Genomic DNA, 27,712 nt, shown 5'->3' with positions numbered 1-27,712 from the left:
TTTTATTTGTTTGTTTACAATTCTTTGGAGTATATACCCAGGAGTTGAATTATGTGATTATATGGTAATTCTATGTTTGAATTTTGAGAAATTGCCAAACCATTTTCTACAGTGGCTGTGCCATCTGACATTGCCACAAGCAATGTACAAGACTTCCAGTTTCTCAGAAATTTGACCAACATTGTTTATTCTTTGATTATTTTCCTCATAATAACCCATATCAGTATGAATCCACAAGTGGCTTTGTGGTTCTGATTTGCATTTCCCTGATGTTCAATGATTCTGAGCATCTTTTTGAGTACCTATTTGCAACTTCTAAATCTTCTTTGGAGAAATGCCTATTCAGATTTCTTGTCCATTTTAAATGCAAGGTGTTGTTGTTGTCATACTGTTGAGATATAGGAACTGTATTTATACTCCACGAATCCCTTATCAGTTACATAATTTGTAAGTAAGAAGACACTTTAAAAAGGTTTGTGGAAGAATGGAATTAAAAAATAGAATTGCATTGGCTTAAAAACATTTTGCAATCCACATGTCAGAAGTAAACATCTGGTTCATTTTCAAAGTAAGAAGTTTCACTGTGAGTAGGCAACTAGCCAGGCGAACAGCTGGAGCACCTGAAAGCTCTTAGGCGAGCAGGACTTTAGTGGCCCAAACAGCTGAAGCAAATGCTGAGAAGACGGCCATCCAGTAGTATCCAGCCAGTGAGGAACTGGGGGAGGGCCCTGTGTGCTAGGAAATAAACAGCTTTCTGTGGGCTGCTGGCTTTTGCTTTCTCGCTTTCACTGTGTTTGCTGAGCCCGAGCCCAAGCCCATCCTCTCAGTGAACAGGTAAGGTTGTTTCTCATGTACAAAGGTTGTTTTTTTTTTTTTTTTTTTCAGACTACACATTTTCCATGAACTTTTAAAATCATCCTCATACACTCTCCCAGTCTCTGGGTTGTTTTTGCACATTGTAGAGTCCTTTGATTATATGCAATTTAAATTTTAATGAAATCCAATGTATCTTCCTCTTTTTTTATTAGTGTTTTTGATTTATGTACAAGAAATCATTTCCAAGTTCAATGTTTCCGAAGATTTATTCCTATACTTTCTTTTTATTTGAGAGGTAGAGTGAGACAGAGGTCTTCAATCCACTGGCCCACTCCCCAAATGGCCGCAATGGCAGAGCTGGGCCGATCTGAATCCAGGATCCAGCAGCTTCTTTGGGGTCTCCCAAACGGTTGCAGGCCATCGTCCACTGCTTTTCCAGGCCATTAGCAGAGCACTGGGTTGGAAAAGGGGCAGCTGGGACATGAACTGGTGCCCATGTGGGATGCTGGTGCTGCAGGCAGAGGCTTAACCTACTGCGCCACAGCGCCAGCCCTTCCTATGCTTTCTTTGAAAAGTTTGAGGTATTTATTTCACGTGACCCTTATAGCCATTTCTGAAGGAAGGGTCCAACATCACTCTTTTGCATCACCTTTGTTCCAGTGCTACGTGTTGAAACCAAATTTTTTACCATTTGATGATCTCAGTCCCTTGTCAGAAATTATTTGATCATAAATATGATATACAACTGCTACTATTTGTAACTTTATAGGAAGCTTTGAAATCAGGAAATGTTGATTTCCCAATATTCTTCTTTTCCAAGATTATTTTAGTTATTTGGGGATCTTGACAATTTAATACAGACTTTTGGAGTAAGTCTTTCTGTTTCTCCAGAAAAAAAAAAAAAAAGGCTATTGAAATTTAGGTGGAAGGGCCTGCACTGTGGCACAGTGGGTTAACACCCTAGCCTGAAGTGCTGGCATCCCACATGGGTGCCAGTTTGAGACCTGGCTGCTCCACTTCCAATCCAGATCTCTGCTATGGCCTGGGAAGGCAGTAGAAGATGGCCCAAGTCCTTGGGCCCCTGCACCCACGTGGGAGACCCAGAAGAAGCTCCTGGCTTCAGATCGGCGCAGCTCTGGCTGTTGCGGCCAACTGGGGAGTGAATCATCAGATGGAAGACCTCTTTCACTCTCTCCTCTCTCTGTCTCTCTCTGCCTCTCCTCTCTTTGTGTAACTCTGACTTGCAAATAAATACATAAATCTTTAAAAATAAAAAAGAAATTTTGGAGAGTGCATTGAATACATATTTAGCTTTACCATAATTGCTTTCTTCAGGATATTTTCCATTTGTGTAGTTCTTCTTTCTTTCATTTTTTTTTTTTTTTTTGACAGGCAGAGTTAGAGAGAAAGATCTTCCTTTTCCATTGGTTCACCCCTCAAATGGCCACTATGGCTGCGCCAATCCAAAGCCAGCAGCCAGGTGCTCCTCCTGGTCTCCAATGCAGGTGCAGGGTCCAAGCACCTGGGCCATTCTCCACTGCACTCCCGGGCCACAGCAGAGAGCTGGACTGGAAGAGGAGCAGCGGAGACAGAACCGGCGCCCCAACCGGGACTAGAACCCGGTGTGCCAGCGCCGCAGGCGGAGGATTAGCCAAGTGAGCCGCGGTGCCAGCCTTACATTTGTTCTAATAATATTTTCTAATTTTGAGCGTATGTCTTAAGCTTTAGCATCCCCTTCTGCTTGATGCTATTATAAATAGTTGTTTTCTGTAATGAGTGCTCTGAAATGCAACCAAATGTTGTACATTAAACAAGTGCCCAGAAGTTTTACTCAATTCTTCTAATAACTCTTAATGGTTCTTTAAGGACTATTCAGAAGTTTTTCTTTTTTAATAGAAAATACAATGTTTTCTTTTTTATTAATTCATTTTTTTTAACAGGTAGAGTGGACAGTGAGAGAGACACAGAGAAAGGTCTTCCTTTGCCATTGGTTCACCCTCCAATGGCCGCCGCGGCTGGCGCGCTGCAGCAGGCGCACCGCGCTAATCTGATGGCAGGAGCCAGGTACTTCTCCTGGTCTCCCATGGGGTACAGGGCCCAAGGACTTGGGCCATCCTCCACTGCACTCCCAGGTCACAGCAGAGAGCTGGCCTGGAAGAGGGGCAACCAGGACAGAATCTGGCACCCCGACCGGGACTAGAACCCGGTGTGCCGGCGCCGCAAAGCGGAGGATTAGCCAAAGGCTTCCATAGCCTTGGCAACTCATGACCAGAGCCTAGGGAGATTACTGACACCATAAACAACAGTGTCAAATTGTTAAGTCAACAACAGGAGTCACTGTGTACCTACTTGTTATGTCGGATCTGTCCTTAGTGTGTTGTCCAATGTGAAGTAATGCTATAACTAGTACTGAAACAGTATTTTACACTTTGTGTTTCTGTGTGGGTGCAAACTGATGAAATCTTTACTTAATATATACTGAATTGATCTTCTGTATATAAAGATAATTGAAAATGAATCTTGATGTGAATGGAATGGGAGAGGGAGCGGGAGATGGGAGGGAAATTATGGGGGGGGCCATTGTAATCCATTAACTGTACTTTGAAAACTTATATTTACTAAATAAAAAATTTAAAAAAATACAATGTTTTTGAAATAGAGAAATACTACCTTTTCCTTTCTGATTTGGATGTTGTTTATTTCTCTTTCTTGCCTAATTACTCTGGCTAGAATTTCCTGTGGAGCACTGAGTAACAGTAGTGAATGGGGACGCTTGTCTTACTCCTGAACATGGAAAGCCAGTTTTCAGTCTTCACCACTCACTGTGATGTTGGCTGTAGGTTATTTATAAATGTTCTTGATGTTTTTGTAGAATATTCATAAAGGTTTTCATCTTTTTGAAGAAATTCTTGCCTACTATTTTACTCCATGCTTTTATCATGAAATGGTTTTGGATTTTATCAAATGCCTTTACTTGAAATTGAGACAGTTGATGAGGTTTTTCCTACATTTTGTTAATAGAGTGTATTCATTTTTTGTATGTTTACTCTGTATTCCTAGGATAAATCTCACGGTTGTGGTGAATAATCCTTTTAAAATATCATGGATTCAGTTTGTTAGCATTTGGATGAAACTTTTCATCTATCTTCATAAGTGATGTTGGTCTGTTTTCTTTTCCTGTGGTGTCTGTATGGCTTTGGTATCATGGTAATGCTGCTCTCAGAAAGAATTAGTGAATGTGATCAATTTTTTCATTTGTTGTGGGAATTGGAAAAGTATGGGTGTAAGGTTTTTGTTTTTCTTTCCCTAAATCACTAGCGTAAGTCACTAGTGAAGTAATCTGGTCCATTTCTTTTTGGGGGGGATTTTTGATTTATGGCTCATTTTCATACTCCTTATAAGTCTGCTCAGATTTCCTATTCGCTATTTATAAAATCCCAACAATTTCATATGTGTTTAGATAATTTGCATGTGTTTAAGAATTTGTACATTCCCCCAAGGTTTTCAAATTTCTTGGTACACAACTGTTCATGGTATTATCTTAATTCTTTATATTGTTGTGTGGTCAGTAGTACTATTCCTACTTTGATTTATGATTTCAATTATTTCATTTCTATCTTGATTTCTAGTTGGTCTAGCCAAGCATTTACCCATTTTGTGGCTCTTTTCAAAGAACCAGCTTTGCGTTTCATTTGTATTACGGTTTTTAGTACCTGCCACCTCTGTAGCCTTGCCTGCCTCTGATTCTCACAGACATGCTGTGGCTTGCATGAAACACACACCTGGCTTCCTCTTGATTTCACTCTGAGTGCCCTGAATCTGAACTTAGACATGGAAAACATCTAAAGAAAGGGTAGTGGCCAAAAAGAATTTTGGAAAATATCAGCTTTGAAACATGTAAGGGAAGCAAACAGAAACTGTATTGAAGAGGCTTGGTCACTGTCATACACACAAAGTTTTTTTTTTTTTTTTTTTTTTTTTAATTAGTTATTGGAAAGGGAGAAGGAGAGAGATGAATGAACCTTCCATCTACTTTTTTACTCCCCAAATAAGCGCAATAGCCAGGTTGGCTAATGGTCCCCTACATGGTGACAGGAGTGCAAATACTTGGGCTATTTTCCACTGGTTCTGTAGGCACATCAGCAGACGGCTGGCTCAGAAGTGAGCTGGGTCTCAGTCCATGATTCTGCTAGAGGAACTGCTGTTGCAAGCCACTGCTGAAGCCACTGTGCCACAACATCCACCAGAAAATATTTTTGAGATCCTTTGAGAGAGCATACATAATGCTGTACACATGGAAGATGTCCTTGCTGTTAAGTTTGATGCATTAGATGTGCTTTTTTTTTTTAAAAAAAAAGCTTTTAGTTGAAGAAATTAGTCTTTTCTCCTTTATAATGTGCATGTATGCATAATATTCACTGACTTATCTCAGTTCTTCTAAAGTAAGAGAATTAAAAGAAAAATATCTCAAAGTAAATAGGGACTAGACAGATAGCATCTTCATAATTCAAAGCATATGAGTACAATCACTTCCATTTTGTAAAAGCCATCACCAGAAAGGCTTAGGAAAAATGACACCCGAGGGCCTTTTCCTAGCAGTTAGAATGCGCAGTATCCGAGTACCTGACTTCAGCGCCTTGCTCTGACTCCTGTCTCCAGCAGGCAACCAGTCATGAAAGGCAGCAGTGCGGGGTGGCTCAAGTACTTGGGCAACCACATAGCAGACCTGGATTGAGTTCTTGGCTTTGGCCTAGCTCAGCTGCAGTCATGGCAGGCATTTAGGAGGTAAACCAGCAGATAGAAGATCTCTCTGTCTGTCTCTCTCATTTTTTTTAAAAGACGAAATATACAGATAGTACTTTTGCTCTGAAAAGTGACTTTGTTCATTCCCACCCCTTAAAAAGCATCATTAGTTTTGGTGAGATTATGCTAGAGAAATTATTATAAACACAGTCAGAATGCATCTGATAGAAGTTTCATTCAAATTGTAAAATCCAGAAACGTTAAATTACACATCCCATTAGATCTGATGCGTTTCTAAAGCTTTGCAAGTGTTTATAAATGTAATCTCATGACAGACTTTTCAGTATCACCATTGAAAAGTTAATTGAAAAGTAACTTTAGAAAATAACGATCTATTGTAAGTCTTAATGTGTACAACCTTCATTCAACCTTTATGTTCATATTTTGATTGGATTCAAACTCAAATAACAATGAAATCCATCAATTTCAAGACATGAGAAGACGTTCAGTAGTTATTCACCTAAGAGTGTTTGGGTGAAAGGTAAGACAGTTGCTAATTGACACTGATTGGTGCTTCTGACTGCTGTCATATCTTTTTTGCAATGTATATAGAATAGCTTGATACTTTTCAAAGTATTAAATGCATGTTTTCTTAAATTTATTTGAAAGGCAGAGTTACAAAGAGAGAGAGTATCAGAGAGAGAGAGATCTTTCATCAGATGGCTGCGGTGGCCTGGGCTGGACCAGGCCAGAGCCGAGAGCTTCTTCCAGGTCTCCCACGTGGGTAGCCGAGGCCCAAGCACTTGGACCCTCTTCCCCTGCTTTTCCCAGTCCATTAGCAGATACTGGATCAGAAGAAGGAGCAATGATGACTTGAACTGGTGCCCATATAGGATGCCAGCGTTGCAGGTGGTAGCTTTGCTATACTACAACACTGGCACTTGCATTCAACTTTATTTTTTTACACTGCAGTTTTCACTATAACATTCATTAAAAGATAAATATAAATGTAAAAATCTACCTGCAGAATATGTATTCGGTCATAACTACTGTCAATGGTGTGTGTAATGCTTTTAGTTTTTCCCTTTATAGTGATTAAATAATTAATCATTGGGTATTATTTTAGCCCTGCTTTTTCTCTTAGTATCTTCAACTAATAAGCATTTTCCCAATGTGTTCCAGTAATATTTCCTAATTGAAATAAACACTTTCAATGTCTGCATACAATTTTATTAAGTGGATTCATCACCATATACTTAGCCTTTCCCCTAGCTTTGTAAATGTAGGCTATTTCTAAATGCTACTGTAATAAAACTACATTTAATACCTCATACATATCAATGCTTCAGCTAATAATTATCTCTCAGTTCAGTTAGGTATGTTGTAAAATTTCTAGAACAGACACAGATATATTTTCCTGAACTGTATGCAAGAATATTCTAATTATGACCCTCCAAGTAAGATCTGAAGTCAGGCTAGGCCAGTGGTTTGTTCTTACTTTAAACTGTAGTTCTCTGTTGACTGGGGAGGCAACACTTTTCATACATTGTTATGTATGCTTAATGGAATTTTCAGTTCTTTTTGCTTATTATTAAACATTTAATTGAGAGAAGGAGAGAGGGAAGGAAGGAGTGAGAGACACAGAGAAAGAATGAGAGAGCGAGTGAGAAAACACTCCCATTTAAAGATTCATTCTCAAAATGGCTGCGATGGCAGGGGTTAGGCCAGGCCCTAGCCAGGAATAGAGAATTCAGTCTCGGTCTCCTACATGGGTGGCAGGGGTCCAGCACTTGATGGTCATCTCAAGTTGCACGTTAACAGAGAACAGGAACTGGAACTCGGGCACTCAGATGTGGATGCTGATGTCCCAAGTGGTGGTGTCTTAACTGCTATGCCAATGCAACCCCCTTTGTTCATTTTTTAATTAAAATCAGTGTTTACACTTACTGTTCATAATCTTTATTTAGTACAAGATAGGTGTATGTCAGAACAGTAATAAATGTGTTTGCCATTTTTTTTAATTTGTGGATTTTGACTATTTCACAAACCAATTTTAAATGTTTGCAAAGCTAAAAATCTATCCAGTTTGTTTTGCCTTTATTGTTTGAATATAATGAACTTACTGTAAGTAATTCCATCTTTCATCCACTTAAAACACTTTGATGTTTATTGTAAGGCAGGGCTCTAATTTTATTCATGTCCCAAGGAGTTAATTGTCTCAACATGATTTAATAGAAATTGCTCTTTTCCTTGATTTGTGATTTATTTTATCATATAATAAGATGATATGTACCAAGTCCTGCTCCATGGCTGTCATTCTGTTTTATTTCCCTGTCTCTCTAATTTTAAGTCAGTTTCATACCATTAAAATGAGGTCTGGTATATCTAGCACCTTTTCATTGTTCTACTAAAATAAAATTCTTTTATCTAGGTTACTCTGCTTATTTTTCCTGGCAAGCTTCAGAATCATTTGACCAATGTTGGAAAATAAATTCTACGGGTTACTTAGTAGAATTGAATTAAATACACTAATGAATAGGAGCTATAATTTGTCTAAGTGTGGCTTCAGTCCAAATAGAGGGAGTCAGTGTGAAATCATCATTTAAACAGAAGGGATTTCTTGTCAGAATTAACCTGATCAATATTTCTGCACTGTTGTGATTCAAGACTTAAGAGTGTTACTGTTTATTCGTGTCCTTTTGCATTTCTTAGTTTTCAAATGAGGCCATTTGATGTCTGAGAATATTTCAGTATATAGGAATTACAGAATTTCATAGTCATTCCATTGTGAGAGGCAGGACTGAGTAGCAATTAGACACCCAGATACATAGTGAATGTTGATGCACGCTGAGAGCTCTGCAGGAATATTAATGAGTGAAGTGCAAATCTCAAAGCCTAAGGCTTACTTTTTCTGTCACAAGAGTGTTACATATTTTCCTGTTATTATGGTAGTCATAGGAGATTGGAGTATGAAAACTGGCAAGGGGAGGAAAGATTGTTATTTGTGTACAAACCTCATTTGAAATGTTGACATCTGGGTGAGCCAGCTGGGAGAAGACCTCCTCCTTGAGGTATAGGTGAACCACATTTCAAGACCTTTTTCCACAGAGTAATATTTGAACTCCATGAAATTCTCCAAGGCCCTCAAAAGTAGTCTTCATTCTGGAAATACTATTTTGATAATATTCATCTGTATTTTTCCCATGAGATATTTTATTCACATAGTCACCTTTAATCCAGAAAAAAATAAAAGGTGAAGTCACTGTAATTTTCTGCTTTGTCTCCTTAAATATAACCCAACTGATTTCACATAAGTTATGAGGAGTCTTGAGTGAATGAATTTAGGATGACAGTAAGTTGATAAAAATTGGGGACATAAATACAAAGAGAAGAAAACAATCAAAAGCAAGGAGAAATGGGAGATGAAGATCTGTAAGCCAAAGGCCCACAGAATGAAAGTGGCACTGTTGGTCTGGTTTAAACGAAACCAATCGACTCTCAGCTAGGAGACTCACTTTGTCCACCAGGCTTACATGCGTTGATTTCTCCGAGAAAAAGAAAAATCATTTCCTGGGCCTTTGAGAAATTTTGGACATGAATCTCAGGGTGGAAGCAAAACTAATGACGTGAAAAATGTTGGTGGCTACATCCCTTCAATAAATGGAATAAGAGGTTGTAAAGATGGCTGCTTGTTACATTTCAATTTTACAATGCTCTTTAGTATCAGTCAACCTGATGGTGATAAAAGAGGTTTATTATCACAGTTTGGAGTGGAGATAAAAACAAAGTGACCAAGGTAGCCAGCTTTCTAGTCATTTGTCCTAAATCAAAGAAACAATAGGAGATAGAGTAGTTCAATTAATAATTGTAAGCTGCTTTACAAATATCAGTTCTTTCAACCGGACTTTTAACTAAAGTTGATCATTAAATATTTTAATACCATGATCTTCAGTCCAGTTCTATGTTATTAATAAAGGAAATGTATGCATGTTGTAAATTACCTTGCTGAATGGTAAGCTACATGTCCTTTTTTTTAAAAAAAAAAAAAAAAGATTTATTTTGTTTATTTGAAAGAGTTATAGGGAGAGGTAGAGGTCTTCCATCCTCTGGTTCACTCCCCAGATGGCTGCAATGCGATCCTAAGCCAGGAGCTTCTTCCGGATCTCCCCGTGGGTGCAGGGGCCCAAGGACTTGGGCCATCTACTACTGCTTTCTAAGGCCATAGCAGGGAGTTGGATTGGAAGAGGAGCAGCCAGGACTAGAACTGGAGCCTGTTTGGTGTGCCAGCACTTCAGGCCAGGTCTTTAACCCGCTGCGCCACAGCGCTGGCCCGTGTCCTTTTACGAAAGTAAAGGAACCAATTTCCACTACTGCTTGAGCGTCTGGCCATTTTTCTCTTAAGAGGAAGACTGAGGTTGTTATTCCAATTCCAATTGTAGTTATTCCAATTGTAGCTGTTCTTGTGTATTGAAACTCGGCTTTCTTAACATTTTCTGATTGGTTATTGTTTCTAACATTGAGCATTTTTCTATTTTTAAATAGTGTTTCACTGGACAGATTCTATTTCAATACTAAAGTACAAGTGAACAAGTTGATTTTAGTTATTGTCTGAAAATGTTACCCTAATTTTGTCCTGATGACCCCCCGGATCTCACCTGCAGTGGTACTTCACCATCTTATCTAGGCTCTAGGCCTACCACTTCTAGGGACAGAGGTTCGTAGACTGCTCTGTCCCTTGTGTCTGCTCACTCGCTCTCTGTCCCATCACTGGCTTTCATTTTCTTCACAGCACTTACTTTAACGTTTCTCCTGCCAATTAAAAGGTGTGATAATATGAAGTTATCTACTATTTGTATTAAGCTTTGGGACTAAAAGCCGGTGGGTAACTAGCGAAAGTGCTTCAATTTAGATTGCAGATGTTTCAAACACAGCCCAGTGTAAAACATCTCCAGAAACACCTGTCCTCTCTTCAAATGAACATTTTCTCTATAGGACATAGTTTATTTGAATTATTTTAAAAATATGTGCTTCATAAAACTATTTTTAGTGTTTGGCTATATTAAAGAAATTCATTCAAATCTTAGACACCTATGCATTTAGCTAGTTGAATTTCCTTTTCTCATCATTTGCTTCCTGAAAAAATTAGTAAACTCATAGACTAAATTTAAAAACTGAGGAAAAATCAAGGAGCTAACCAATTAAAATACATCTATTATTTAACCCTCAGTTGCTTCCCACTCATGAAGAGATAAGAAAAAAAAATAATTTATATAGTAAAATCGTTGAACTGATAGGGTTCACTAAATATGAAGTACATTGTAACATTTGTAGGTTAAATTTCACAAACACATTATTTCACTTAAGTTTATGAAGTATACTGATTCCTTGGCATTTTCAAGTTTCCAGTTTTAAAGTTCCAAGAATAAATTCGACTTCATGGGGAATCTGTGGTATTCTGAGACAATTTTATCTTGCCCACTGTGAGGCTTGAGAACAAATGGGAAAATAATTTCTTCTGCATGTTGGAAATGAGTATATATTTACTAGTATTGTATTTGCTTTATAACAGCTTCTATTTTAATGGAAAATTTGGCCCAATTCATTCTTATGTACTTAAAATTCATGTCACTACACCTAGCAAAACTCCATTCTTTTACCTCACACAATATTTACTGAAAAATAACAGGTTTTTTTCACCTTGTCTCCTTACATTTCTGAATCACTATCTGACCAACAGAATAGCTGCAGCATAGATCCTTGTGAGGCGAACGTGATAACCACTACACGATGGAAACCAGGCAGTTAGCATAGATCCTTGTAATATTGCCATCTCACTGATGAGTTTTCCTTTGTTAGTGACTGGTGCTGTCCACCAGGCCCTCTCACCATCCTTGATGGTTTTCGGGGTGATTGTAGTGTGTGTCTGTGATTGGACAGTGCACTGCCTTCCCAGGCACCTCAACTGTCGGTACTGACATCCTAACTTCACTATTAACAGGGATGTACCAAGGATTTCTGGGTGAATTAGAATACACATGCGTACGCATATGCACACAGATGCATAAGTAACAGAAGTCAATTCTACAAGTCTAAATCACCTTAGCTGTGGATCTCATTTTCCTTTTCTTTATTGCTTCCTTCCTTCGTAGTATACCAAGAAAATAATTTAGGCCTCAGTAATCCAAGTGGGTTAACAGTAGGTCACAGATCAATGAAACAATTTTATTTTAAGCACATTTATAAGGGGGTACTCAAAACTTCTTGTTTTCTGTCCCTTATATTTTTCCCAAAATGGTTGGCACTAGGGATAAACATTTCTTTTAGGCAAATTTCACTTTGCTGTTTTGTGTGCTTGCTTTATGGCCCTGAAAACATAATCAAAAACTGATTCATTTCTGAAGTCTGTATTATGTGCTAGTCTACAGATACCATTGAATCGTATTTTGAATACTTGGATATGTTGTGAAAAATTACATTTAAAAGCACCATTTGTACCTTATGGAAATCTGAACTGTTAAAAGCATAAAAGTATACAACATATTTTAAGCCATGTAATCCCCCTGTTTTTTATCTTGTAAGGCTTACCTATTTTCACTGTCTATAATTATCAGATGATGAATAATTTGCTAATATTTACTAGAAAACACCTTTAACACATTTAGGAAGTATTATTAACAATCCACACAAATATTCAACACAGAATTATATGGGCATTTTTTTAAATAGCTTAGTAGTGTTTTTCAGGTTCTTAAGTTAGTGACTTCATTCAAGAGACTTGGAAGAATGTGTATGTGCCTGCATGGTCTCGTGCACATGTATGCTTATAAAAGTTAAACATCGGCTGGTACTGTGGCATAGTGGGTAAAGCCGCCGCCTGCAGTGCCGACGTCCCATATAGGTGCCAGTTTGAGTCCCAGCTGCCTCACTTGTGATCCAGCTCTCTGGCTTGAGAAAGCAGTATAAGGTGGCCCAAGAATTTGGGCCCCTGTAACCATGTGGAAGACCCAGAAGCAGCTCCTGGCTTCAGATTGGCCCAGCTCCAGACATTGCGGCCTTTTGGGAGTGAGCCAGCAGATGGAAGACCTCTCTCTGTCTTTAACACTGCCTTTCAAATACATAAATAAATCTTATTAAAAAAAAGTAACACATAATCTACCAGAACAAGAATGCTTTATGACAGTACAACTTTGTTATTTTCACTGGATCTGTTTGAAGTGTAGAATGTGATGTGTTCATATTTATATAGTGCAATGATCACTGTTATGTAATTTTTCAGAAAAATTCTGAGGAATCTTCACATTGTCTTCCAGGCTCCAAGCGGACACTCGTCGGGAAAGAAGTCGCATTCCTGGGGTGAGTCCATCTACCTCCCTCCTGAATTTGCTCAAGGCTTGGTTTGTTCAGCAGTGCCTTGTCAGCCAGCTGCCCTAGGACCTTAGGCAGGAGTTAGTCCTGGGAGCCTCTTGGCCCCCACCAACATGAGGGCAGCAAGTCTTGTCTCCGAATCACCTTGGAGGGTGCGTTTGGATCTGAGTGTAGGTGAACAGGATGTGCTGTCTTTAAGTCCTGCTGTCTTAGGGAGAGTCACTCCCAGTTAGGTGGCACTGGCCTCTTCTGACAGCTGCTTGGAATGATGCTGGCTGAACCATTGTGTGCTGAGTGTGTACACACAGACCCTAAGGGCTGGGTGCCCTTGGTATGAGTCTGTGTGAGGACATGGTTCCCCATGTAGGTGACATGGTTGGCTCTGATCTCAAGTGCGGGCAGAGAAGTCTGCTGTGGGCCTATTGGAAACATGTGTTACACAGCTGGGAGTGGGGTGAGAAGCTCCCTGTGCTGCAGCAGACATGGTTGGTGGAGACGCCCGGATGCCAAGCTGAGTGGGGAGCATCCTTTCTGGGCAGGGAAAGTGGGACAAGAGATCTCCTTGTCCTCCAGGCAAGCTGTCCTTCTGGGACCCAGGCACCAGTTGCTGCCCATATGCCTGTGGGGCTGTCTCTTCCTTTGAACAGAGGGCCAGGAGCTCTGTGGGGAGCAGAGAAATGTAGTTTTCTGGTGCTGTGTTGTACTGGGATTATTGTCTTGATGCTGCAAGAAAGTGTGGGCCCTGAGGATCCAGCTTCCAAGAAGGGAGCAGGTATCATCACCAAATAGGAGCAGGTGCAGGCCAGGAGACTGAGTAGAAGAGGCGGTTCCTGGCCTCAAGTGCTATGCCTCCGGTTACAGGGGTCCTGAATTCTTTCAAGAAGAGTCTTTAACCTTTGTCCCTGATTCCTGAGAGAGACTCTCCATATTTGGAACTCTATGAGCAATAACAATATCTTTGTTAGTCATGAGCCCTTTGGATCTCACTTGATTAATACTAAGACTTGAGATGACCCTGACTATGGTGTCGGATCGCCAGAAAGACCATCCTGCAGGGTGTTCTCCTTGCTTTGAGGGTTTCTGCACTTGGAGCTGACAACAAGGAACTAGATGTGTGTTTACAAACCTGAGAATGGCATAAATCTACAGAGACACGTCAGTGTAACCTTCTGCATCTGTATTCGGAGCACGTGTTCATGCTGCTGTCTGCAACTGTGATCTCTCAGCACATGAATCTTCCTGGTCCATCCTTGCGTACCTGTAAGATGCCACTCGAACAGTGACCAATCTGCTTCCTTCCACTTACTCGTTGTGGTTCAGACACATCACGAAGCTCAAGCAGGGCACGTGCTGTTCTCGGTGCGATAGACTCCACTCGACTCCAGCTACTGAAGTCGGCACGGTTTCCATCGGTTCAGTGAGGGTATTTTACACACTTGCAGATCAGTTTAGATTGTTTCTCTGCATTCTGCATCTCAGCCATGAGTTGCCTGACATCCTAAGTTATCTTCCTTTAATTTCCAGATTTTAACTCCTGTGGATTTAGACAAATTCATGGCGTCCTGCACCCACTTTACTAGTCTCCAACAGAAGAGTTTGACTGCCATAGTAGTACTTAGTGTTGGCCATTTCTCACAGCAACTTTTCTGTTGCCCATCTCTGTATGTACCCAGAAGTATGTCTTTAGGATTCCAGCATGTTTTCTGTGACATGGTAGCCATTGCCCTTATACCACTGAATAGCATTGTGTTTAGGGGTGTCCCAGAGTTTATGTACCCACCTGTGAAAGTGTCTCTATGGCTTTCAGTTTAGTGGCTATAAATGAAGTGGATATTAGGGTTCACATGCTGCGTTTTAGTATGAACTTAAGTTTTCAGACCACCTGAGTAAATCTCTAGGTTCATTTTACTTGTTTAATTCTCATGTGTTTTGTTTACCTGTCTAGGAAGTTGCCAAATTGTGGAGCGGGCATTTGGCCTATCAGTTAAGATGCAGCGTGGGACTCTGTCCTACTGTATTGGAGTTCCCAGGTTCAAGTTTAGCTTCCGATTCCAGATTCCTTTTAATTTGTACATGACTTTGAATTGACAGCTCAAAGAGCTGGGTCACTATCACCCATGTTGGAGACCCTGGTTAAATTACTTGCTCCTGGCTTCAGCCTAGCCCAACCCTGTCTGTTGTAGGCACTTTGAGTATGAGAAAACACATGGGGAAATCCTTCTTCTTTTCTCCCTTCCCTCCCTTCCCCATCCATCCATCTCTTTCTTCCTTCCTCCTTTTCTCTCTTCTTCCCTCCTTGGCTGTGTTTGCTTGCCTTTCAACTACATAAAATAAATACATAAAGAAATAGAAACTGCTGAATTGAAGTTCAGGTGGCTGCCCTACTTTGTATGCCTACCATCAGCAAGTGGGCTTCCTGTTCTTCATCACTGTTAATTTTGTCAGTAGTTTAATATTTTCCTTGTTGTAGTGGGTGTGTACTGGCCTCTCAGTGTGGTTTTATTTTCAATTCCCTAATGGCCTATTTTAAGTATCTTTGCATGTACTTATTGGCATCTATGGATCTTCTATGGTGAGTTATTGTCTTACATCTCTACCCAGTTTTAATTGGGGTGCATATTAAGGTTGAATTTTAAGAGATACTTGTATATTTCAGATACCAACCTAGTATCTGAGTTTTGACTTACAAATATATTTTCTAGCTGCAACTTGTGTTTTTATCCTTTACCATTGTCTTTCACAAACACTGAGTGTTTAACCTTCACAAAGGCAAAGTTATTAATTTTTGTTTCAGGTAATACTGCCTTTGGTGTTGTCCTGAAATCTAATTATGAAACCGAAGGTTACCTTTCTTCCCATGTAGACAGTTTATTGTTTTGCAGTGTACATTTAGGTGTAGGATTCATTTTGAATTGAATTTTGTGTTAGGTGAAGTCTGTATCCATGATCATTTTCATCTGAATGTCCAATTGTTTTAGGTGTTGGGTATTTTAGCTTTGTTCTGGAAATCACTTAAGTTACTTAAACAATTTGATTTTTTTGAGTCTTAACACGTGAGGCCTTGTTAGATGGTACTAGAGCAGAAGAGTGTGGGATCAATTTCTCCTATTACCAAGGTAAGACTTCTTAATACTCTACTCCATGCCTCAGGAATGATGAGGTCTTGGACTCTGCTCGCAGGGAACAGGCAATGCATGCAGCTCCTTGTGGGCACTGGGGGTTGCTCCCTCACTCGCTAGCAGGCAGCTGTTGTCCTCCCATCATGTGCTGATCAGTCTTCAGCTGAAATATTCAAGGGCAACCCTGCGTGTCTGGACTCCTCTCACTGTGCATGCATTTCACGTTTCTGCCCAACCTTAAATCTGTTTTGTTTTTTTTTCCTTATGTTGAGTTTAAAAACTTTTTGTATGTTTTGGGGAATAGATGTATTCCTTTATGATACGTGTCTTGTGGAAGTGTTCTCTCTGTTTTGGTCCTTCCCTCTCTCTTGACAATGTCTGTCACAGAGGAGGTGTCATTCATTTAAATGACTGGGCCTGTGATGCTGTATCTGAAAGTGATCAGCATAGCCAACCTGTCTACTATTTTCTCTTACATGATTCCCTGGGAGGTTTATGGTTTTATTTTTTCACATTTAAGTCTACGGCCCTTTTAAGTTGTGTGAAGCATGTGAGGTCTATCGGCTAATTGATTGGTTGATCGATTTCCCAAGTAAATGTCCAGTCGTTTTGGCACTATTTACTGAAAAGACTGTTCCATTTATTTCCTTTGTTCTTTTATCAACGGTATGTTAGCCATATCCACCGGGGTCTGTGTCTGGGCTCTCTATTCTGTTGAATTGGTACATTTACCTATTCTTTTGCTAGTGTTGCACTGTCTTGATTAGCTTTCTAGTAACATATTAGTGGCAATCCTTCTTTGAATACTGAGTTTTCAATTCTGGGTCTTACAGTTCTCAACATAAATTTTAGAATCAATTTGTTTCTATTCACAAAATAACGTGCCAGTATTTTTGATTGAAATTATGTTGTATCTATTCTCAAAAGGCAGAAGTATTAATATTTTGATATTGAGTCATCTTACCCATGAATACAGAATGCATCTCCAAACAGTTAATTCTCCTCATCAGAGATTTGCAGTTTCCTTTGTTAGATCTTGTCTCATTTTGTTAGAGTGTACCCAGATTAGAAGCTAAGTAGCCAAGACTTGGATCGGCCCTCTGATATGGGATACCAGCAATGCAAACTGTGGCTTTACTCTGTTTTACACCACAATGCCAACCCCAAGATTTTATTTTTTCATTTTAATGTGATATTAATATGAAGAAAATCAATTCAGTGTAGTTCATACATACAATACTAAGAACTTGATACCTTTTTAAGACCGTATTTCCATCTATAGTTGAATCAGTTTCTGGATTTCTTAGGTTCTTTATGCACCAATATCACACAGTTTGAAAATTGTTAGCCTTTGTCCTTTCTCATTACTCTTTATTTTTTACAGGATTTTACTACTTATTCTTGGCTTGATTGTTTTTCCATAGGAACTTAATAACCCTTTTGTCCCCTTTAGAAAATAAAAAAATCATGTGATATTTTAAATTAAGAGTATATAATTTATAAACTATAAATTTATAACAATTTTTTGTATTTGCAGAAGTTTGACTTATGTTTTTAAACTTGTATCCAGAAACCAAGTATTTTATCTATTTTATATAGTACCCCCTTGTGTGTTTCAGCCCTGGTTTAGGTTTTTTTTTTAAAAGTAAGCTTTAGATTTCTTTACATATATGCCTGACATCTTATTACTTAATTTTTTGCTATTAAAAATGGGTTCTCTTCAATTTTTTCTTATAATTAGTTTTGATATACATGAATACTATTGGTCTATGGATGTTGATTCTTATAAGCTAATTGAATAAATTATGTTGCTATTTTTTGTTTTCTGAAATTCTTTTAAAATTTACATCTATAATTGTATGATTTTTCAAGGAAATATTTTCCTCCTCCTTTCAAATTGTTGTGACCCTCCTTGCTTTCTCTTACCCATTTGCATTGGTTAGCAATCTAGTAATAGTGAAGACAGTGACATCCGTGTCTAATTCCTAACTGTAACGTAGTGGTGTTTTGAAAATTTTATTACATTGTTTTTGTAATTGCACAACTTTTTCTGTTGAAAATTAAACATAGCCTCAAATTATCTGATTGTTTTTCCACTGAGAAAGACTGAGTTCCCTTCCACTGAGCCTGAGCTGCTATGTGAACACTTTGACAGAAGATGACAAGAGAAATGATGTTTTGCTAGCTTGTAGGTCTGGTCTTTAGAAGGAATGACGTCAATAGGCTACAGTGAAGGGAGCAGAATTACTCTCCTGGAGTGAGTTCATGCACAAGCCAGGAGAGTAAAGGGCACCCAGTTGATTCTCAGGGTACCAGCATTCCTATGACAGCACATATATGTGTACAAAATGGTCATAAATCTTCTGGACCAGTCCAGACCTGAGATGAATATTCCTGAGAGATTGCTAGTCAATGGCATGATAAATGGCCATGTTTTTCCAACAATGCCTTGCCTACATTCTTGACAGACACGATCACAAGATAACAAAATGGTTATTGTTTTAGGTCTGAAGTCTGTCATTGTTGTACAGGATAGATGATCACCATGGAAACAATATGATTGCTTTCTTATCTCTTTAATATAATTGATTATACATTTCCTAATATTGAAGCATGATTTCATTTTTGACTACATGCATTTTTTTTTTTTTTTTACAGGCAGAGTGGACAGCGAGAGAGAGAGAGACAGAGAGAAAGGTCTTCCTTTGCCGTTGGTTCACCCTCCAATGGCCGCCGCGGCCGGTGCGCTGCGGCCAGCGCACCGCGCTGATCTGAAGGCAGGAGCCAGGAGCCAGGTGCTTTTCCTGGTCTCCCATGGGGTGCAGGGCCCAAGCACCTGGGCCATCCTCCACTGCACTCCCTGGCCACAGCAGAGAGCTGGCCTGGAAGAGGGGCAACCGGGACAGAATCCGGCGCCCCGACCGGGACTAGAACCCGGTGTGCCGGCGCCGCTAGGCGGAGGATTAGCCTAGTGAGCCGCGGCCCAGCTACATGCATTATTTTTAGAGTTTTGTTATTTAAAAACCATTATTTAATATATTATACTCAGTGTTATATTTTTATAGTAATCATAAATCAGATTAAGTTTAAGATTTCTTTTTAAGATCTTTGGCAAATTTTCAGATCCAAATCATCCTTGATTCCTGATAATAAGTAGGAAATTTTTCTTAATCTCAATCAACCCACAAAGAAAATTATCTGTTTCCTATGTTTTCAGTATTTCTTTTAGAAAAATATAGGTATTTAGCATGGAGGAAGTCGTTAGCTTTAATCACTGTTTCTTATTTTATGAATTGATTGACATATTCTATTTTCACTAAAGTCACATCTGATAAATGTTTTTGGATTTTCATTTTAGGATTTTCAAACACTTGTGCAAAGGGTTGGTAAGGTCATTAACTATGAGAGTTTTTTCCAATTTTCTCACCTCCTATAAAAGCTCAATGGATCAAAGGCCTAAATGTAAGACTTGAAACCACAAAATTGTTAGAAAAAAACATAAGGGAAACATTTCAGACATTGATGTGGGACATGAGTTTTTTTGGGCAGGACCCTAAAAGCATAGGCAGTCAAAGCAAAATTAGACAAATGGGTTTATTCAAACTCTGAAGTCTCTGTACAGCAAAAAAAAAACTATAGAGTGAAGAGACACCCAACAAAACCGGGTAAGTATTGGCAAGATTGTTGGCCAACAAAGGATTAATATATAGAATATATCAGGAACTCAAAAAAAATTGACCAATAACAAACCAACCTGGTTAAGAAATGGACAAAGGACCTGAATAGACAAGACTGTACCTATACACACTTCTGCTCTTATTTAATATTTATAATAGTACTGAAGAAATGGTTATATTACTGCAATTTTAACAAGAAGGAAAATGAGTCTTAGAAAAGTTAAATTGCCAATAATGATACTGCCTCCAGAACTTAATGGAGACACTATGACAAAACTTCAACTCAGTTTCCATGATCACTCGTATTTGCTTTCTGTACCTTTACACTATTACAATTTCTAGCAATTCTTTATGGTAAAGAAGAATTTTTGGAGATATTTTTATTAATAAAAATAATCAAGGAATGTAAGGCATAGGAAAGCTTTATCAGTTGTACCCTGAGGAAGATTAGTCATTCAATAAAATACCTAACACTCAGTATAACCCTTTGTTCAATGGCATTTGCATGAAAAATGGGACATAGTTTCTGTGTTCTAACAAATTATATTAACTGAGAATATTTAGCAGACATAAGTAGAATGAATCCTATTATATGTATCTCAGTTTAATCTTAATTATTTCTGCTGCCATAGAATAAAAGCCATTGTAGGAAAATATTTTTATGAATTTTATAGAAATACATAATTTCATCATAGCCAAAGAAATGCCATTTTAACACAAAATGAATTGAAATGAGAAAACAAGTTTATATAGTAGTGAAGAGCAATTTAAATATAGAATTTGTATATAATACTTGAGCTCATCAAAATATTCATAGAAAATGTATGTTATGAAAAGTCTATGCATGATTTCAATGTTTTTTGAATCAAAATTTATCTTTTAGCTCTGTTTTCCATGGACTTTTTCAAGTATCCACATGTAATATGATGACTTTTTTTGTTATCACCAAGGAATAAGAAGCTGACAAGTTTAATAATGGATATAAGCAACTTGCTCATTAGACAGTAGAGCCTTATTTTTTTTTTTCACACAGCATATTTTGGCTATATTGCATATAAAATTCACTGAAGAATAAGTTTAGCACAGAAAAACTAAAAGGGAAAATAAAGTAGGAGAGTTTAAAAATATGTTGAAATGGCCCACTTTTGCAAGAAACTGAAGTTACGGGAAATAACTCCTTTATCCCTCGCCTCACCCTTGACTAAATATGTGAATCAAACTATTGTAGATTCACCCACACATAGATTATGTTCCAAATGTGTTTCCATATAATGTTCTCTGAATGAAGAGAACTGTGCTCCAAAGAGTGTGAATGTGTCTCTTCATGAACTTTTAATTAAAACAATGTATTTTGCACCATAGTAAGAAGCGTCTTTTGCATAAGAAGTCACTATATGTTTTTAAAAATATTTCCTAAGTGGTATACAGAGTCATTATGATGAAAAATTAAGGTAAGTTATTACATGAGGTAGGTCTATCTGAAAGTATGTATTGCAGAAATTAAAAGTTCAGAAATTTAATTTTAAAATTTATGTAAAAATTCCAGGTGTAGTTTAGTAACCTATATTGCTTTTGAAGTATTTTAGTTTTTTGTATTTTGTATTGATTTATTTGTGCGGCAGAAGGAGAGATTAAGAGAAAGGAAAGAGAGAGATGGAGATGAAGAGAGACGAGAAGAGAGAGAGAGCGTGAGCGAGCTCGGCAAGCTCTGAGCTGCTCATTCACTTCCCAAATGCCAGCAATGACCAGGACTGGGCCATGTCAAAGCCCAGAGCAGGAACTCAATACAGATCTCCAACTGGTGTGGCAGGGACTCGGCCCTGAGTCAGCATGTACTGCCTCCCAGGGTGCTCATTCGCAGGGAGCGGGAATAGGAGAGGGACTAGGACTAACACTGATAAAACCGCTGTCACTAGTGGTGGAAACTGTATCTGGAAAGTGTATTGCTTCATGTCCACATGTTATTCTGTAAAGTCTGGATTGTGAGGTCATCTTTGACAGGCTAGGACAGTTACATAAAGGACAGTTACCCATAAAGTTTTCAGGAAAAAGAGTGTAACAACTGAGTTGTCTTACTTTCTTCTGCTGTATCTTTATTCTGAACCTTCAGAGGCAAAGAATTGTACAATATGTAGTGTGAGGTAACTTAGAATTCTCTTAAGAATTCATGTATACTTGCCAACTCTAAAACAAAACAATCAAATAAAAACTAAGTATTTTAAATAAACAAATCACTCCCAACTAAGTTACAAATAAAGCTAATAATAATTTTCTTCTATCTATTTGTAATTTTCAAAAATTTATTTGGAAGGCAGGGAGACAGAAGGAGAGGAAGAGGGAGAGAGGAGAGTGATTGAGAGAGAGAATAGATAGTAGTACATACATACGTACATTATCTTCCATCCATTGGTTAATTCCCCAAATAGAAACAACAGCCATGTCTGGGCCAGGCCAAAGCCAAGAACCAGGAGCTCCAACCTGGCCTTCCACATGGGAGGGAGGAGCCCAGTACCCAGGGCAATCCTGCGCTGCCTTCCTAGGTTCATCAGCGGGAAGCTGGGGTCAGAATGGGAGAGCTGGGTCTCCAGTGAGCACTCCAGTATGGTACATTGGCTTCACAAGTGACAGGTGAACCGGCTAAGCCACAATGCTGGCCCTGGTAATCATATTTTAAATCAGTTCCTACAGACAGTTGTTTATGGGAAAAGTTTAAAAAAAAACCAGAATCCTAAACAAAGTAAGTTTCCCTACTTACAGGTTCATGGTCAATATTTTAAGTAAATTTCTTTGTTTTCCTGTACACTAGCTATCCTTTTCCCTTCTCTTCCCTTGCACTTAACCTAAATTCCTGCCTTCCATCTTGCCCTCCCTTTTCCCAAGAAGCAGAGAGAGTCAACTCTCATATCTGCTGGTTCACTCTCCTTAAGCCATCATCTTCTGTATATAAGGATAATGAATCTTAATGAAGGATGGGATGGGAGAGGGAATATGAGATGGGATGGTTTACAGGTGGGAGGGTGGTTATGGGGGGGGGGGACCACTATAATCCAAAAGTTGTACTTTTGAAATTAAGTAAAAGTTTTCTTTAAAAAAAGGGCTGGGGAGGGCTGAAGCTAGGAACCATGAACTCAGTCAAGGTCTTCTATGGGGAGGAACCCAACCACTTGAACCATCACCGGCTGCCTCCCAGAGTCTGCATTAGCAGGAAGCTGGAATCAACAGCAGAGCTGAGTATCTAACTCAGATACTCTCATGGGGACACTGGTACCTTAACCCCTAGGCCAAAAGGCCACCACCTTGTAGATTGTATCATACTAAATGTTACAATGAACTCTGTTTCAGAAAAAACTATTATATATTTTTTTTTTTACTTGACAGAGTTAGAGAGAGAGAGAAAGGTCTTCCAATGGTTCACTCCCCAAGTGGCTGCTATGGCTGTCACTGGGCCGATCTGAAGCCAGGAGCCAGGTGCTTCCTCCTGGTCTCCCATGAGGTGCAGGGGCCCAAGCACTTGAGCCATCCTCTGTTGCCTTCCTGGGCCACAGCAGAGAGCTGGACTGGAAGAGGAGCAACCAGCACTAGAACCCGGTGCCCATATGGGATGCTGGCGCCACAGGCGGAGGATTAACCAAGTGAGCCACAGTGCCGGCCCCAACCTGTTATAATTTTAATCTTAATACTCCACGAATTTTAACTGCAAATTACCAAGAAATATTACATGGAAATACTATCCTCTAGAAAAGACTTGAATAAGGAAACTTGAAAGGAATGAGGACTACCTCTCCCTCAAAGTCCAATGAGTTAAATTGTTTACAACTTACTTTGCAATAGCACATTTGGATTTCAGAAGATTTTTACTGCAACTATGAAATGCTGGCATCTACCTGGAGTTTACATCCCATCTAGTCAACATCAGTTTTTTAAAAGTTCTATTGCAACAATCATATGCATTAGTTTGTGCCTTTTCTGTGACTGTTTTCCTGGTGCAACTATGAAATTGAGTAATCCACAAAGTCTGAATGTGTCCCAACTGGTATTTCATAGAAAAAAGTTGGCCCACCCTGCACCCATATTTTTTAGTTTTATTTTATTTTTAATCAACAATTATATATTTATAATAGAGTGAATTTTAAATATTCTCACTAATATTTGATATAGTAGATATGTTACAAAGCTTAATTTTCACAAAATATAGAAAGATTCAAGTATTTTTAATAATCACTGACCAGACGATGACTTTGCCATGATTTTTAAATATTTATGATAGAAAGTATAGAGAGCTCTCATTCACTGCATCATTCACCAAATCGCCTGAAATGGCCAGGTTTGTGCTGTGCCAAAGCCAGGAATCGGAAAACGATTCAGGAGTCCCAATGTGAATGACAGAAACCAAATTATTTGAGCCATAAGCACTACTTCCCAGGTTCTTTTTTTTAACTTTTATGTAATAAATATAAATTTCCAAAGTACAACTTTTGGATTATAGCAGTTTTTCCCCCCATAACCACCCTCTCACCTGCAAACCATCCCATCTCCTACTCTCTCTCCCATCCCATTCTTCATCAGGATTCATTTTCAATTGTCTTTATATACAGAAGATGAACTTAGTATATACTATGTAAAGATTTCAACAGACTGGACCCAGGTTCTACATTAGCAAGAACCTGAATTCAGGAGTCAGAGCCAGGTATTGAACCCAGGTACTCTGATATGGTTTACAGGCTTCTTAATTAACTAGGCTAAATCATTATAATTTAAAGTTGATGCATAACTGATGCATGGATTATGTATGAATATATTCTGCAGAGATGGGTTTAGAAATATTTCTATGAAAGCCTGAATTACTCAGAAGAAAAATTATGAGACTAAACATTTTGTCACTTTGTATCATAAACAAATACACATGACCATGATAATTTGAGAACTGAAAATTTTTAGAAGCATTATCAATTGCCCCCAGTGACCTTTAAAAACTTCAGTACTGTACTCATAAAATAGCTATGTGCCTATACTTTTTGTTTATAAAGAGGTCATGGATGAGCTTTTTCTGATGCCAATATATTTAATTGGTCCAATTTCTGGGCGTTCTTTGACATAAAAACAATGCACAAAATTTAAGAAAAAACACTATTGTTCATTATGTTAACAAGTGATCTTGGGCAGATGTAACTAGGAGGCAGACACACATCAGGTTCTTCTCCTTGTCTATTGGATGACCCAAATTACCAAATTGCTGGGTGAGACAGCTACATTAAAGGGAATATTGTAAGTTAACAGGAGTCCTATTAGCTGCAGTAATTCTAGCTCATACAAGTTCTCTCTTATTTTAGTCCACAAACATTTAATTTACACTTTGAGCCAGATACTAGGTAAATTTCTTGAGATCCAAATTTGCATATATAGGATAGCTTTTCTCTAAGATCTTTCAATCAATGAAGAAACAAGCCAATACATAAACATTACCAACCAGTGCAATAAATAGTAAATCGGGTTCTTTATGCAGAAGTGACAAGGCATACTGAGCCCAGTCTTGAAAGTTAGGCCAGATGTGACTATGCTGAAGGTATTCCTAAATTGGCAGGTTCCAGTGATTCAATACAAGAAATACACAGTACTGTTTTTTAGAGTTTTAATATGCCCATATCTATTTAGCCTAAACAAATGGACTATTTTAATAGATAAGCTAATTATTGTATCTGTCTGCCTGTACATACTGAAATGATAACATGGGATTCCAGTTCTGCTAGTCAATGTAATATTTATATACTAAATTATCTTATACAGATCTAAAATCAATCTACAAGGGATTGGTCTAGGTTATAAAGAATGACATTCCAATTGACCTTCCCAGAAGATCATCAATTTAAACTCAGAATTCCAAGTCAAGAGAATTGGAAAAGCCAATGTAATGGTTGAAGAGGCACATGGAAGACTGGAGTCTCCTCACTTTCCTAGTTTTCCACATCTACGTAAATGAGATTAATGGGTTAAGCTTCAACATTTTATTACTGTCTTCTGTATCTGCTTATTTAAAAGGAGTTCATGGAGCACTTCGCTGAGTTTGCTAGTGCCTTAAAAGATCCATTCAAAATATTATCTAAGCATGTAGACTTAATTGACTGTGACCATCCAATATTGTGGTAAAGATTATGGCAGGTCAACTGAAGTTTCAACCTTGTGAGAACACAGTGTACAATAAATTATTAAACATTTTTGCAAGTAGAATTTTAGAATGCATTCTACTGAAGCAATTGTGTATGTCTATCTTAACTGTGCTCCTGCACTGCTAAGGTTCAGTATGCCAATTTTATCTCCGGTGTCAAACCAGGACTGTTCATCACTGACAGCGTGCTGTCATCCTAAAATATACATGTAGTTGCCAAGGTAACCATCATTATTTGTGTTGTATCTAGGAATTTATCATTAGACACTTAAAAACCTTGACTACATGTAAATAATAGTTAGCAAGGTAATATGTCTTTGCTTCACATAGCATTTTTTTTATGTTGAGACTCAATAAATGTTATAAGGTTGAATTTTAACCACATTTTCAGTCAGTTAATATCAATGCCCTTGGTATGAATATATTTATCTTAACCATACTCTTGAAGTTATAGTTTATAAATAGGAAATCCAAGTTAAAATATTTATATCATTTTAAGTCAAGCTTCATGAAAAAGTAATTTTTGGGAGTGCTATGCATTGGTTTTTGACAATTCTAAAATAATCAGTTTGAAACAATTTCAGACCTCTAACATTTTCTCCTCTTTCTCCTGAGTTCCTGCTCCAACTTCTGGGTCTTCTATTGAATGATAGGATCAGCACTATTTCCTCTTCCTCAATTTCATCTTTCTTGTTTTCCTGGAAAGCTAGGGTCACAGGTTTTAAGTCATATGTTTAATTATACCTTTGTGTATCTATCTACCTATGAATCTAAATTTCCTTATTCATAATGTTCGATAGGGATTTTCCAAAAATGTATTTGTGATCATAAATGTATTCAGTGCTTGGCATATTGTTGATTTCAAAATAGTCACTCTGCAATCAAAAGTGGAATCATTAGTTTTTCATAGAGAATTAACTGGATGATTTTTGTATACAACTGTGTTAGTAAAATGGTTGAATAAAAGGATCCTAGGAAGGCTTTTCTTTTTTCTTTTTTTCTGTCTCCCAAATATCTGCTCAAAGATGACATTTTTATTTTATTTATTTGACAGGTAGAGTGAGAGAGAGAGAGAGAGAGAGAGAGAAAGATCTTCCATTGGTTCACTCCCCAAATGGCCGCTACGGCCGGCGCTGTGTTGATTCGAAGCCAGGAGCCAGGTGCTTCCTCCTGGTCTCCCATGTGGGTGCAGGGGCCCAAGCACTTGGGCCATCCTCCACTGCCCTTCCGGGCCACAGCAGAGAGCTGGACTGGAAGAGGAACAGCCGGGACTAAAACCGGCACCCATATGGGATGCCGGCGCTGCAGGCAGAGGATTAACCAAGTGAGCCACAGCACCGGCCCAGGAAGGCTTTTCTTGCCCTGTAAATATTCTCATAGACTTGTTGTCTACCAAGTTATAGGAAATCTAGCATTATAGAATATGTTTTTAGGTAGAGACACTGTGTTTTCAAGAGTCTCCTCTTAAACTGTAATATATCCAGAAGGACAGCACATTAAATCATTCTTCATTAACAGTGTTTTAGTAGAAATTAGTTGGTATCACATGGAGGAGAACTCCAGCAGTATACACTGAGATGAAGTTTTGAGTACAAAATGTTTGTTAAGGATCAATGCCTATGAAAAGGAAGTAGGATTAAACAAAAGAAGTATTTCACTTATGTAAGTCCAACAAAGACTCAGCCCACGTTGTGGAGGGAGGTTGTGTACAGTTATTACCTGTCAGAGCTGTGCTATTTTCAACTGAAATGAACGTGTCTTTGTTGCCCAGCCTTTCCTTTGAGCCAGTGACAGCTGCCCAGGGAAAGTCATGGCCTTTGACAAGTGTA

The 27,712-nt window shown here is 38.4% G+C and overlaps 1 long non-coding RNA gene across 2 annotated transcripts in view; it reads left to right on the top strand.

Annotated features, from left to right (window-relative positions):
• The first annotated feature begins 638 nt into the window (after positions 1–638).
• The window catches only part of LOC149122007 (uncharacterized), a 102,725-nt gene continuing 75,651 nt past the window's right edge, over positions 639–27,712 (top strand). The window contains exons 1-2 of one of the 2 annotated variants that reach the window (XR_016221663.1): positions 639–834; positions 12,870–12,912. This is a non-coding gene — a long non-coding RNA (uncharacterized LOC149122007). The remainder of the gene's footprint in view (positions 835–12,869; positions 12,913–27,712) is intronic. The other variant, XR_016221662.1, reaches the window with a different exon arrangement.

The sequence above is a fragment of the Oryctolagus cuniculus genome, chromosome 15 (genome assembly GCF_051225735.1).
Source record: "Oryctolagus cuniculus isolate XC-2025 breed Fujian yellow rabbit chromosome 15, ASM5122573v1, whole genome shotgun sequence".
Lineage (NCBI taxonomy): Eukaryota > Metazoa > Chordata > Mammalia > Lagomorpha > Leporidae > Oryctolagus > Oryctolagus cuniculus.
This window is presented reverse-complemented; position numbering and strand designations above follow the sequence as displayed.